Source organism: Rutilus rutilus (genome assembly GCF_951802725.1).
Source record: "Rutilus rutilus genome assembly, chromosome: 9".
In the NCBI taxonomy this organism is placed as follows: domain Eukaryota; kingdom Metazoa; phylum Chordata; class Actinopteri; order Cypriniformes; family Leuciscidae; genus Rutilus; species Rutilus rutilus.
The window spans coordinates 5,838,703-5,854,537 of record NC_140223.1 but is presented as its reverse complement, the minus strand read 5'-3'; the positions used below and the strand labels follow the sequence as shown (position 1 = coordinate 5,854,537).

Sequence of the window (15,835 nt, the reverse complement as noted above, 5' to 3'; positions counted from 1 at the left end):
TGCTGCATCAGAGGAGATCAGTAAGGCTGTCCTGGCTGCTCTTCCAGGGCTCCCCCCAGATACTTTGGCATCCTTGATGACAGGCCTGGAGAGCCTTGGTGTGCAGAGCAGAGAGGACCTCTACTATTTGAAGGAAGATGATCTTCTGATCTACCTCCGTCCAATCCAGTGCAGAAGGCTCATTTGTGCCTTTACACCAAAAGGTAATGGTTCTGTTAATATATCCAGTAGAAGGAGATTCAGTTACACTTAAAGAACAAAAATTGGTTAAGTTATGTTACCTATTCAATGAAATATTGTGGGAGAGGGACATGTTTATTGACAAAGTGAAGTTCAGCCAGTCTTTGAGGATATTTTCTCCATTCTTTGTAAATAATTGCATAAAATTTGTATATTTTATATTGTCTTTAAAAAATAGTTTTCACATGTTTTGTCACTAGCTAGAAATAGCATAATGTAGCTACCATTCTACCATAGATTTCACTTTCTCCTGCAAGTTCAGACTAGCGGCATGGAAAATGTTGAAATAAATCAATGTAAATATTTTTGATTCAAGTAGAAAAGATCATAGTGGGTGTTAAAATAAAACATTAGTGTGTCTGGATCATAGGGTTCTGATGATCAAAATATTTTATCCAGATTCCTCTTCAGCCCCGTCTCCCCCAGGAAGTCCAGATCCCTCCTCAGCACGGTCTCTTCTGGGAAGTCCACAAACCTCCTCAAACCTGTGTTACCCAGGTACACCAAGCACATCCAACGCCAGAGGACGATGTCTGCCATCAGCACACACACCATGGCCTGTGAATTTTAAAATTAACTGGGAGAACATGCCTTCTGAGGTAAAGTCAGCTATCGCAAATTCAACTAGACCAAATCCAGCAGCGAGAAGATCAATGGTCAGAAGTCTTGTTGATCAAATGAGAGAGCACAATTCTAACCCAAAAAGAGGGATCTGTGCACAGGTCGCCAATGATATAGATCGGAAGTACCCCCAATGTTTTGGTGATGTGAATGGTGATGATAATGTAGCTGCAGCTTCTCTACTACAGCAACTCAAAACTAGAAATAGAAATAACACCATGGCACGGCTCAGGCAGAAAAGGCCCTCTATTCCAGGAGTGAGGAGCCAGGAAAGAGGTCCCATGGACCAATATGGTTGTGTGCGGTGGCAACCCGAAGAACTCCCAGCGGGGGAGACAGAGGAAAGCTTGCAAGAAATGAAAAAGCAAATGCTGCAGCTGTATGCCCAAGTTGGTATGGCAGGAGCGGAGAGAGGAGGGCTCCAGAGATGGCATGAAAATACTTACATTCTCCAGCGCCGTGATCTCAATGCTGATCCTTCACCCAGCATATCCAAAATCAAGGACGACTGGCCATTTCTGTTTTCCCTGAAGGGCCTGTCCTCTCACTTCACTGAGCTGACTGGTATTTCCATCCTGGAGAAGCTGCCAGCAGCCATTGAGCAAAGAAGCAAGACTATGCTTGAGTACTTCAAACAACACAAGACAACAGGTCTGGGTGAAGTCTTGGATGCATATGAAGAACAGAATGGCAGCAAGGCCATCTGCATTCTACTTTGCCTACTTGCCCACTTTAAAGAGAATGGCATCTTTCATAAGGCTGATGTGAGTATAACTCGCACGCACACACACACACACACACACACACACACACACACACACACACACACACACACACACACACACACACACACACACACACACACACACACACACTTGTTCTCTCTTCCAAAAGTTATTTTGTAAATTGCTCCTGCAATACCATTGTTTTGGCAATATAGTCTCCACACAGACTATCTATTCCAAATTATTAAACTATTCCATAGACAGTCTGAACCGCTATAGGGAGTTGTTAATCTGATGACTGGCTAACATCGTTTTATTGTTTTAGACTGCGTAGCATACATATTCAAACCATTAGCCTTTTTTTTTTTTTCTTCTGTGTTGAGTGGACCATTTTGTTTGTCTCAAATTATATGGGGCTAGCTTGCAGACTGTATGGAATATTAAAATAATAATAGATTTGTAATTGGTATTTGTTGTGTAATTGGTAATACATTTTGTAATGTTTACATTTCTTTTATTCCCTAGCCCTCTGCCACAGCTGCTGACATCCCGAGAGAGACTCTACCCAGCACACCTTGCTTAATTGTGCAAGGTATATTTTTTCCCTAATTTTGCTAATAGTGTAGTTCACTTTTAAAGGAAAATTAGCCCATGATTTACTCGCCTTCAACCCATCCTAGGTGTATATGACTTTCTTCTTTCAGACGAATACAATCTGAGTTATATTAAAAAAAAAAAACCCTGACACTTCCGAGCTTTATAATTTCAGTGAATTGCAACCATCAGTTTGAAGCTCAAAAAAGTGCATCTATCCATCATAAACAAACTCCACACGGCTCTGATGGGTTAATAAAGGCCTTCTGAAGCGAAGAGTTTGTGTAAAAAAAATAAAATCAATAATTAACACAAAGTAAAATTCTAGCTTGGCCATGTTGCCATATGTAGTCTACTTGAATTTAAAGTGCAACTTACAACTATGACATTGGAAGTAGTGTAGTGCGTCATGGCGTAGCGTAAATATATGCATTACTCGCATAAGTTGCGATTTAGAGTAAAATCCTTATGCTTGTTTGGCCGAAAGCTAGTTATTTTACTTTGTGTAAGAAAAATATTCATATTTAAACCTTTACAAACTAATTGCTTTGCTCAGAAGGCCTTTATTAACCCCTCAGAGCCGTGTGGAACACTTTTATGATGGATAGATGCACTATTTTTTGAGCTAGAAACTGATGATTGCAATCCACTGCCATTATAAAGCTCAGAAGCATCAGGGTGTTTATTAATATAACTCCAATTGTATTCGTCTGACAGAAGAATGTCACATGCACCTAGGATGGCTTGAGGGTGAGTAATGTAATTTTCATTTTAAAGCGAACTACTCTTTTAATGTTTATTACAGGTTCATTTTACTCCACTTTAAAATGAAAATTCTGTCATCATATACTCACCCTCATGTTGTTTCAAACCTGTATGAATTTCTTTCTTCTGCTGAACAGAAAGGAAGATATTTAGAATAATATCAGTAACCAGACAGTTTCTGGTCTCATTGACTTCCATAGTATATATTATTTCCTACTATGGAAGTCAATGAGACTTCTCATTCCAGCGTAATAATCAAGAAACTTTGCTGCAGTACCATGAGTGCAGCAGGCGTAATGATATGACGCAGCGCCTGCCGCCTGATAATAGGTTATCGAGCTGGGGACTATTATCAGGCGCTGCGTCATATCATTAAGCCTGTTGCACTCATGGTACTGCAGCAAAGTTTCTTGATTATTACGCAGGAATGAGAGTATAGTTCCTAGCCATATCAGCCTAGAAAATCGCAACTTTACATTTTCCGTCGGTCTTAGTACACGATGTAACTACAGAAGAGTCAAGTTTTAAATAGGAAAAATATCGAAACTCTTTGGTCATTTTTTTGAGAGAGATGCTAATGATCTTGCCCGATTCAATGATCTATTCTAAGCTATGCTAAAAGTGGTACCGCCAGACCCGGAGTTCGGCTGAATGGATTCGAAAACGGTAAAACTCAACTGTTTAACTCTGGGGGAGTTGTAAAATGAGGCTATTTCCAAAAAAAGTGGAGTATCCCTTCAAACGCATTTGTAAAAATTTGGCATTAAAATCCCTCTAATTGGAGAGCTTTTCCATCAACTCTGTTATGCAAATTAGAAATGGACACACCTAGGGAGGAGTCGTGAACAGCTGTGGGATCAAAACGTAAGGTTGTCAGGGCAACTTGAAACACCTGATAAAATTGCAACAAATGCAAATTTATGAGAATACAAACATTACCCATCAATGAAATATTGATTCATACCACACAGAAGTTTTTATTCACATTAGAATATTTTATGTCAACTTTAACAGTTTCCAGTCATTTCTTTCAAATGGTTAAACTGTGCATTAAAAAAGTTGGATGGAGACCCAGCTATTGCTGTTAAGTGTCTGTTCTACCTAGAGTTGGTATTCCCCTGCAGGACATTAATGTGTAAACAGAAGAGTCTGACGGACAGCAGTTTAACATTACATGTTCCATTAATTCATTAATTTTTTTTTTGAAGTATGGTTAAGGGATTTAGCGGATGCTTTTGTACAAAGCGACATACAATATACAGTACATACATGCATGCATACAATGACATTATATATTTAAGAAAAACAATGTAAAAGCCAATGTAATTCTAAAAGTTGTGAATATTAAAAACAGAGTTATTTTCTTTTATGAGCAAGTAGGAATAGGTTACTGAGTTTTTTACACAGTATTTGTCATAATTTAAAAGATATGAAAACTTTTAATTTTTTTCCCTCTCTCTCTGTTTCAGAGCTTTTTGTGGAATCAACTCACAGACGGGCAGCAAAGCAGAGAAGAGGCACGGGCTCAACGCACCTGTTTGCACCTTGCTTAGAAAACTCCTGGACTTTGAGTTGATGGGCTAGTACCATGAACAACTTTCCCAGTTCAAGTCTGGCTGGACACCTTTGTTCCATATCACTATGTTCCCCCTGATGATAGGCTGTCTGGACATCTAGAAGTGAGCTTCAGTGAAACTTTATTTGTTTGTGTTTGAAAAAACAAATTGGAGTTTTGTAATATGTGCTGATGCACAGGTTGTTAATAAAAACAGAAAAGATACTATTGTTGTGTTTTTTTTTATTTGCTAATATGGAAAATGACTGGATTTTTTTAATATAAATATTCACAAATAACAGGATATATACAGTATATTGAATTACAATATTAAATTGTAATTCTGTCCTGTGAAATTACAGGAAATTCCTGGCAACTGAGTTGCAGTAAATATACAGTAAATTGTAATAAATTGCAGCATTTTACTGTAATAATGCTACTATAATCACAGTACAACTGCTGTATAAATACAGTACTTTATTGTAAAAGTAAACAATAAAAATCCTGTATATTACTTGCTGTAAATTTACTGCAATTAGTTGCCAGGAATTTCCTGTAAAATTACAATACATTTTTAACAGTGTATGTCACATAACTTGCTTTCTGGAATACACCCCTGGGGTCTCATTTATAAAACTGTGCGTAGGAACCTTACTAAAAGTGTACGTGCGCCCGAAAGCCAAAAATGGCATACGCAAAAAAATATTCAGACTTATAAAACCGTGCGTACGCCAGAACCTGCGCAGAATTCACTTTATAAATCCCAGTCAGCGGAGGATTGTGCGTACATGCGTCTCCACCCGAAATAACCATATATGGAGCTTACAACGCCTAGTTTTACTATGCAGATCCTCATCTACATATCATTTGCATATGATTATTCATCCACGTGATAACTTAAACGTTATCACGTGGATAAATAATCATATGCAAATGATATAAACGGTACAAGAAACATTACATTAATACAAATCAAGTAGTTGTCTATCCTTGCCTTGTTTTTGAATAGCCTACATAAATCAAATAGTGTAAAATACATTTCAGAGAAAGTTTTTCTCAATCTTTTCCACTTGCCAATTTTGTATTTTTAATTGATTTATATTTTTAATGGAAACAGATAGGCCTTGGGCATTATTTGCACAAAACTATTTTCTCAGACAATCTGGTATTATCATGATAAGCAGTTATCTCTGTGGTTAAAACATTAAAGCACGCCACAGGAAAAGTGTTCAAAAACAATCGCATCCACAACAAATATTTCTAATGATTGAATTTAAAAAAATGTTGTAACTTCAGTAATGATTTCATGTTTAAGTGTTTAACTCCATTCATTTGAATGGCATATTTAATATAAATGTTTATATCAGAAGTATTTTATTTATTTAAACTGTTATTTGCGTCAGTTTCACTAAACGGCTCAACACGCTCGCTGCCGCGGACATTTGAGAAGGAATGGATATTTGCTTCAAGTGACAGGCTTGGTGAGTGAAATTATATTTGAATAATCTTTCTGTATATGTTTAATTTTCTTTTGATTTTCTGTATAAAAGTGACCAAAAATACATTTAACTCCAGCTCACCATCGGTGTGGCCAAACTGCTCCATCTCCAAAACGTTCGTACGCATGGGTCAGAGTTTGCGTGCAGGTGCGCAAATTTTCCCGTCAAGTTTTTCTTTATAAATCCCACCTTTTGCGCAGGAACTGGCGTACGCATGTTTTCAGCCCCGTTTTGTGCGTACGCAAGCTTTATAAATGAGGCCCCTGGTCTCATGTTGTCTTTGCGTTATTAATGTTAACTTAAATTTTCATGTCTTCTTTCCTTGAACTAAATGTTTATTTTAGACCAGATTGAAGTGATGGTGGAAAAAAACAAACTGAGTGAAGTGGAGGAGAAACAAAACTCAAGGAAAAAAAAGCCAAAAAGCTGCACACCTGCTCTCAGTGAGGACATTTTTTGCCCAAATCAACGAAACCTTAACAGACACATACAAATTCATACTGGAGAAAAACCTTACAAGTGCTCATATTGTGACAAGAGTTTCACTCAGTCTGGAAACCTGAAAACACACGAGCGAGTTCATACTGGAGAGAAGCCGTACGACTGTACTCAGTGTGAGAAGAGGTGTCTAAAACATTAATGTAGTTTTCTCAGTCACATGAAGAAATATCATAATTCATCACAATGAGCAACATTTCATTTTCAATTACTGTCAATTAAATGTTGCGAACTGGACAAAATATTTGCGCCAAAAAGGTTGTGCTAAACTATATTTAGTTTACTTATAATAATTGTGTTTGTTGACTTGAAATGTTTTTTTTTTTCTATTAAGGTTCACGTAATGATGTCTCAACTTAACAGTACAAATCCTAAGGCGTTGTCTAAACACAAACCATTTATGTTAAGTAAAAAATTCTTACATCCAGAGGCGGTATAGTGACGCCAACTGCCATTTTGCCCTAACTTAATTTGATTGTGTTCAATCTGCTTAAATATATGTAAAATTTAAGTTTACTTAATCCGTTTGTGTTGGATTACATGAAACATTTACATTACATTTGTGTTGCATTAACTGAAACTGGGCGGTGCTTGTTAGTTCCCAGCATCCTTTGCATATGGTTGAATTAAGAGAGAATACATTTTAAAATTAAATGTTATTTTATGTTTTTTTTTGTTTTTTTTTAGAAAATTAGAAAAGGGGAAGACTTGATATGTGTAATTGTGTTTAAATGTTCAACACATTGGAATTATTAGAACCATTTAAATGACAGTAGGTAACCATTGTGGAGAAGAGTGGATCATTGTGTTAGGCTATAGACTGATTCAGTTACTTTCAACTGATTTGGCTGAAGAAACATGTCAATCTTAGCGTTTAAGATGCTAATATGTGCTACTGCTAGCAAATAGCTAGCTATAGTCTATCAATTTAGTCATGTGTCACTAAAATAAATGAAATCTTAAAGATACAATATGTAATTTTTTCGACATTTCAACATTTGCTAAGTATTATGGAGCTTGTCGTCAAGCCGATGGATCTAATAATGTTTATGGATGAGTGAATACATTTATGTTTTTAACATGACTGTGGTATGAAGCAGGGCGCGATTGCTAATAAGAGACAGGTATCAGCGCCACACGCGAGTCCCGCGGATATAAAGGAATAAGGACATTTCATTCTACCGAACTACACGCAAGAGCAGAATAATACTCACACAGTTCAGTTTATTAGACGAATGAAACTTGTGAGGTAACGCAGCGCTGTTTCTACACTATCACACTAAACCGCATTTGAGTGTGTTGAAAGTTATAATGTTATTCTGTGTGTTCGTTTGTTTTGCTATATGAGACTAGCAGTAAGCTAGATCAAAATTAGAATAACATACAGATCACGCAGGGGACTGCAATGGGGTCAGAAAATGAACTTGTAGACTTTCATGCCTATGTCAACAGCCTGAATGAGAACCTCAAATTTAGTCTGTACTATGACTTACACGCCATAAACTTTCTGGATCTACGGATCTCAAAGGATAATGAGGGATTCTTGCATACATCTATCTTCAGGAAGGCAACTGATCGCAATACCTTACTACATGCAAACAGCTTTCATCCTCCATGGCTTATTGATAACATACCCTTTGGACAGATCCAGAGACTAAGACGTATGTGTGATTCAGATCAGGAATTTCAAAATCAATCTACGGATATGCAGCGGCGTTTTCGACAAAGAGGTTATCGGTCACAAACTTTGATTCAAGCTCATGATAGAGCCCAATCACTTGAAAGGAAGAGCTTGCTCCAGTCTAGACCCAAAAAAGTGTCAACTCAGAAACCCTATTTTGTCACTCATTACAGCAAGGAGGCTGTTCAGATCAAACACATTATAAGAAAAAACTGGAGCATTATTGAATGTGACCCGACTTTACGGGAAATATTCACAGAACCCCCTGGGATTAGCTTCAAGAGGGCCCCCACAATTAAAGATAAATTAGTAAAGAGTTACCTCCCTGCTCCTAAACGTGAATGCTGGCTGCTTCAACCCAAGGGAAACTTTCCTTGTGGTAATTGTAATTATTGTGAGAATATGACTAAAACTGACATGTTTGTTGATGTTTTTAATAACAAGACTTACACTGTTAAGAGCTTTATAAATTGCAATACTACCCATGTTGTTTATCGTTTGGAATGTCCCTGTGGTTGTTTTTACATAGGCCTCACCAAAAGGAGATTAAGAGACAGGGTAGCTGAACATCGGTATGCCATCCGGACTGGTAATATCAATTATCCAATGGCTAAACATTATATGGATGCTAATCATGGGAGGGATTTGACCTTAAGAGTAGTGGGCATTGAGGCTATACGCCTTGATGCCAGGGGTGGGGACATAATTAGACGTCTCAAACAAAGGGAGACATACTGGATCTATTCTCTGAAGGCCACCAAACATCCAGGTCTTAATGAGGATTTTGATCTCTCACCTTTTTTGTGATTTTTATACCTCTATAGGTACAGTTTGTTGTCGTCGAATGTAGTACCCATTTCTGCACTGTAAATGATTTCTGTTGTTTTCACAGCATTATACTGTTTTTCTCAACAGTTTCTTGCTGTATAACCTATGTACAGTATGTTACTGTAGATTTTGTTGCTTTCACAGTATTGTTGTGTATTTTCAACAGTTATGTACTGTGCACACAGTTGACAGTATGTTACTGTAGATTTTCAATGCATTCTGGGAAATTATTAGTTACTGTAAATCTAAATACAGCAGTGCAAATTGACCGCGAAAAACACCACACACAATTCCACAAGTAAAATTGCTTGCCTAAGCCTAACGTTATCCTTACATAAAACATTTTCAGGACTGGGTGACCATTAACAGCCTTAATTTCTGTCAGTGGGGGGTGCATGAGAGCGCAGAATGAGTTTTTCTGTTATGTCAGTGCATCGTGTAGACCTGTCGTTTCTGCCGACCTGGAACTTCGTCATATGGTAAGTAATAAATCTTAATATTTGTATGCATGGATTCTAGCTAATAACTTTAAAATTATTTAGAGAGTAGCTGACCAGGATTTAGATATTTAATTTAATTGATTCTCAACATTTTACTATAAGCTGTGTACAATATGATAGGCTACTCTAGGTTTCAATGTAGTTTGGGACATTGGGACATGTTACTGTCAATTTAAATACAGTAGTACGCGTGAAATGACCGCGAAAAATAACCACAAGCTGCCGTTTTATGAATAACTCTTCAGTTCCCTGAGTAACGTTGAGAGCGCAGGCCTTTGCATTGTCGCTGTGTCTGTCGGCCAAGTTTTCGCCATAAATATCTGGTTAGTGATGAATCTTTATATTTTTTTTTACGCAAACTAAATAGTAGCAGCCAGGTTAATGTCTTTAGAAGAACTGCCCGCGGCTTATGTTCTATATAACGCCTGTAACGCGGATTTCCTTCATGTTGATAGCTAGCCTACTTGATTAATAAATGCAATTTTATAAACATAGGTTGCATATGTAGCCTCTTATAAGGTCAGAATGATCTAATAATTGTGTTATTTACCATTTTAAGTCGGTGGAAGCGCCTGCGCGTTCATTATTTTATATCATACGGTTGGGAATTGAAAATCGATAAATGTATCCTGAAATCGGATACCCAAGGTTAGGATTCGGATTCTTGTTATAAAATTTAATTTTCGATTCCTCTTATTGATTTATTCGCGATTATTTTTGTCTAAATCAGAATTTTCTTTTACACGTCTGTGAGGACCTGACCTGGCGATCTGCCAGGACCTTGTGCAGTTACCTCAGTCTATGTTCATTCATACACTTTTGTTACAAATTGATTTCTATTAGTAACACCAATGGCTTTTTATTTTGCACAAGTGATGGTTTAGAGCTTATCCTATTGTGATGTGACTTATAACAGATGATATTGTGATCACTCTTGATTCAGTTGGAATATATATATATATATTTTTTTTGTGTGTGTGTATTTACAGGTTTTTTGTCAGGATAAATCCTGAAAATTCTAAATGAACATCACAGTTCCAGGTGAGCAGAAAGAGTGGGAAGGTTGTTCGGAGAAAGACCATGGCCTTTAATCCACACGTTGCATCTTACATCAGGGACTTTGCAGAATATGATTGGCAAAATCATTAAGGTAAGAGTAATATTAGGGATGTGCAGCGGAGCCCATATCTGTAGAAATGATTTGTGTCTGAATCTGTATTTAGAAAAATCCAAAAAGGGTGGAAATGACTTAAACCATACATTTTCCAAATTGATAGTCTGTTTTAAAATGTAATTATGTTCCCTTCACAGTTTACATTTAACAAATATGCCTTGTATAAGTCAAATAATTTGTATTTTTATATTATAATTGTAACATCTCTTTAAATAAGTTTTAATTAAAACATGAAATGGTAAAAAATAGGGTTGAGTGATATGGTCAAAAATCATCTTGATAAAATGTTTCATATCAGTCTGTATTGATAATTATCACAATCAATGTCAAATATTTATTTATTTTAAGTTTTAAATGTTCTCAAACATACATTAAATAATGAAGACAACAGGTAAAGTTAAAATATAATGAATTGTAATAGGGGTGGGAATCTTTTGATTCAATGATTGGATTCAAATCGATTCTTTGGGTCACGATTTGTTTCAAAAGAAGCGGTACTTTTGAAATTGGGAATTCTCTTTTGAATCAAATTTCAATTTTATATATGCATAGAATCGATTTAAAATCTCTGATCAAATCTAAAATCAAATCTATGCATATATCTAAATGAAATTTAATTCAAAATCGAGAATTGAACAGAAGAGAAATAAATGATCAGCAGCTACTGTTATTTAGTTTAAATTATACACACCTCATATCTGCGTTAATTTAATCTAACCCGCTGCCGCTCAGCGTTCACATTCGCCTCTCACGGCGTGAGCTCACGCAGGTCTTTTTCATCATTAAAATTAGTAAGCATAAAGTCGACAGACATATACGAAAGGAACTGACTATCGTAAGCATTGTAAGCCTAATTGATCGTAGAGACCATTGGTGGTAATTGCTCTATAATCAATTTAAGGTTACAATACTTTGGGGAAACGCAGCCCTGGTCAGTGGCCGATTGTTTGGAGTCAGAGATATAGAATACGGGCCATTGCCTTCTCAATATTTATTACTTTAGCTTCTGATACAGGACATGTTCATTCTCTTTTATAGAGTATTTGTTCGTTACCACAGAAAACCGCTTGCGTGTCCATATTGAACGCGTTTCTTATATGTAAAAACTAAAGTAGCCTACCTAAGCTATTTTCTGTGCTACAAACTAGTGTTTACAATTATGACAAATTCAATACATCAAAATATCAAGAAGCATAATGTGGCGAGCAGGACGAGGTCGAGGGCCGTGGGAGAACGGCACGAGGCCGGTGGCGTGATTGCAAATGAGTGACACCTGCGCGACGCACCGGTCTCGCATCTCTCACGGAGGAGCGGAAGCATAAAGGAGGAGCGACGACAGTGAAGAGCGAGAGAGGACAGGCCTGATTTTTAGTTCATGTTTTGTTTCTGTTGCCAGCAGTCGTCCGTGAGGGGCTGCTGGCTTTTACTTTCATTTTTGTATTTGTGTATTTATTTATTAAATATGTTTGAATGTTAGCCGGTTCCCGCCTCCTTCTTCCCATAACATCTGAACCCCGTTACATTGGTGCCGAAACCCGGGAAGAAGGAGGGACACGCTGTCGGAGAGCCCTCGCTGCTGGGAGGAATCGCGGTGCTGAGGAGGTCGGGCAGCACGAGGGAGCGTCGGCCGCCGATTGCTGCCCGAGGCGATGGTGCTGGATCGAAAAAAGATCAGGTGGGACGGAGAGCTCGCTGCCGTCCTCCTGGGTCGAGGAGGGATGGCTGCCATCCGCGAGGGAGCGGAGGAGTCGCTCCCGTTCGCCGTGGGCCGGAGCCTGTTGCCGTCGGCCATGATGGGGGCGGAGCAGGGGACGGGAGGCTCGCTGCCGGCTGCCCTCGACAGGAGGAGCCATCGCCGTCCGCCAGGAGGCGGAGGAGCGTCGAGCCGTCCCCCAACGGATGTCCAGTACCATCGCATGGCACCGCGAGTGAGTCTCTCAGCTGGTTGAGGGCCGAGCGGCAGTGTGTCCGGGAACCGGATCAAAGATTTTTTTTTTTTTTTTTCCTCTCTCCCCTCTCTCGTCTCTGTCGCTCCTCATGCTTCCGTCTCCTGTACTCTCGCCTCGTCTGTCCATACCCCCAGGTACCGCAGCCGCCGTGATCGGTCCTCCCGGGGAGGGGGGGGGGAGTAGGCGCAGCCTCGGTGGTACCCCCCGGCCTGCGAGGGGCGATGGGGGTATGTGGCGAGCAGGACGAGGTCGAGGGCCGTGGGAGAACGGCACGAGGCCGGTGGCGTGATTGCAAATGAGTGACACCTGCGCGACGCACCGGTCTCGCATCTCTCACGGAGGAGCGGAAGCATAAAGGAGGAGCGACGACAGTGAAGAGCGAGAGAGGACAGGCCTGATTTTTAGTTCATGTTTTGTTTCTGTTGCCAGCAGTCGTCCGTGAGGGGCTGCTGGCTTTTACTTTCATTTTTGTATTTGTGTATTTATTTATTAAATATGTTTGAATGTTAGCCGGTTCCCGCCTCCTTCTTCCCATAACATCTGAACCCCGTTACACATAACAACAAGCTTTTTTGTACAGCTAGAAATAACTATAAGCGGATGATACCGGAAGCCAGACACATTTCATTTATAAATGGCCGTGCCACTCTTCCGTGAAAAATAAGGTGGATACCATAGGAAAAACAAATTCTCCTAAAAAGGTGTTGATAATGTGAGTTAGGTTTTTTCTACTATTAGTTGTATTTTTTGCCTCTGATTGATTTGTGCTTATCATTCCTTGCAGGATTATCAGAAGTGTTGTCGCTCTTCTACCACTTGACACCATCACTACCCTCCTCACCTGGCCTTCATCCTCACCTGTCTTGCTTTCTTTCTAAGTTTCTTTTTTACCTGTTCAGGATCATTTTTGCATGAATTGAAATACATGAATTCTTCACTGATCTTAATTATTAAATATATATTGTTCATTAGTCTTCTTTTAAAGAGATTGTTATTGTTGTATTATATTACATTATTATTATTACTAATGTATTGTTTAAAAATACACAATAAACCTTGTTGTGCAGTTAAAGCTTCAATTGTTCTTTTTTCTATTTCCCATTAACAGTTAAAATAATATTCCTACAGATTTTCTACATATTCTACAGGTAACACAGTAGCCCTATAAAAGTAAATAAAATAACATTTCATAACTGTATAATACTATACAGTATTATTAAAAATCAACGGTGTAATACTGTGTTTTAACGTGGTAAAAAATTACAGTAAAATAATGTATTTAATTTTACAGTATGCTTAACAGTACTGTATTTAGTGTTACAGTAATTTTACTGTTGAATGAAATACAGCATCTACTGGATAATTGTTGCCAGTAAGTTACTGTTAATTTGACAATAAATTTTTTACAGTGTGGTTAATGCTGTTTTGAATCATCTTGTCTATGACACTAGAGTTATGAGAGGTAACTGTAGCCTATTCACACGTATTGATCTTATATATTGTGTGGAGAATATTAGATATTTGAAGTGTTGGTTTTCCACTAAGAGATCTTTTTTATTGTATTTTGCCTGTTACTTGTATGAACCTAACTTTTGCCTCTGGTGGCCAAAGAGTTGTGTTACACGTGCCAGAGTGGCACACCTGAAATCAATCACTGTATAAGTACTGCTCCTGTTTGTTTGTCACTAACACCCTGATGAAGGCCAGTGGGCCGATACGCGTTGGTGTTTTTTTTTATTTTTAGCCCTCTAATAAAGACTTTTGTATCACTTTTTGTATCCACTGAGTGCCTGGACTTGGATTTTTTCCTACGTTTTTTTCAATTATTACCCTTCCAAGAGCACCGGAGGATACAAGGAATTTCAGCAGCGCTCCAGTTCCCTTTTGTTCAGCAACATACAGATCATATTCTAACATTTCATCATGTTGAGCTATATAACATTGATTATACTCATGTAGGAGCGGCGTCGAGTCAAAGTTTGTCGAGGACGTGGAGCTCTCGGCATCTCGAAAACGCCGCGCTGATATTGATTTTCGCTTTAGTTCTCATTTTTTCCCCAAAATCTGCTTGCCATGGTCCATAATGTTTGAACGAAACAACAACAGCGTGCAGATAGACATTACAAACTACACAGTTGTCCACGTCTGTCGCCATGGTTACTATGGCAGTTCGAGGGGAAATCAGGGAGAATGCGGATATAACGTCAGTGACACGCGACAAGTGAACATTTTTTTCCAGGACGAAATTTAATTATTTAAAATTTGAATTTCTCTGAAATTACTTTTGGGGGAACAGGGAACTTTTGGGATATTGTAAGTACAAAACTGCAGGAAATATATCACATTGTTCAAGTGATTTTGGGATATTTTATTACAAAATTCTTACATATTGTACCTTTAATGGATGAATGAGTATAAAAAATATGAATACCTGAATCATGTCAGAGAGCCTTTAAAAATTCACTACTACTAAAATGGGTCGCTTAAAATGACTTAATTCCATGGTGTTGAAGTTACATGAACAAATTATGTGTGTTTAACGTAACCCAGGGGCTGTTTACACCTGGCCACTTCATGCGTTTTCTCAGATCGGATAGCTATCTGATTTATCAAAACGATTCCATTTACACCTGGTCACATAAATGTGTTTTTGCGAAACGGATTTAAATCCGATCTTCAATTCCCGCGCTATATGCCGATTTAATGGAGTGCACGTCACGAAAGCAACAGCTATGAGCTGCATTTTTTTGATCATCAGCTAAAATTTCAAAATCAAAGACCGCAATAAGAGAGAGCAGTAACAGCCCTGGTAAGATCACTTCGTTTCTTTACTTTTAATGAAGATGATTGTGTGTTAAGCGTCTGCGACTTACTTTCACTTTGATTTGCACGTTGGTTTAATGAATAGATGCTCAGCTTCTCATCTGCGGTGACGCGCGTGTTCCAGTAGCGTCGTCATATCTGGCTATAACATTACATATAGCGTATAACACGCTCTCACACGTTTATTTTGTAGCATTTTTGGGAGGAGTACAATTTACATATGTGGTTTCAACAACCAGATGCATTTACACTTGTCCAGTTTTGTCTGGAATGCGGCCCAGACCACCTCCTGAAGTGGTTTGAGCGATCGGATTCAAATCCGTCTCGAATGCGTTTCGGAGGGCATTTACACCTGGTCTTTTCACGATCGGATAGCTATCCGA

The 15,835-nt window shown here is 38.4% G+C and overlaps 2 protein-coding genes and 1 long non-coding RNA gene across 3 annotated transcripts in view; 2 read left to right on the top strand and 1 right to left on the bottom strand.

The window, feature by feature from the left end:
* LOC311296633 (uncharacterized protein) overlaps positions 1–15,835 on the top strand; it is an 85,894-nt gene that overhangs the window by 48,224 nt on the left and 21,835 nt on the right. The window lies entirely within an intron of this gene.
* The window catches only part of LOC311296649 (uncharacterized protein), a 483,049-nt gene that overhangs the window by 448,889 nt on the left and 18,325 nt on the right, over positions 1–15,835 (bottom strand). The window lies entirely within an intron of this gene.
* Positions 9,057–13,862, top strand: LOC311297628. Its single transcript, XR_014628849.1, has 3 exons — positions 9,057–9,485; positions 10,496–10,656; positions 13,414–13,862. It is a non-coding gene; the product is annotated as an uncharacterized lncRNA (long non-coding RNA).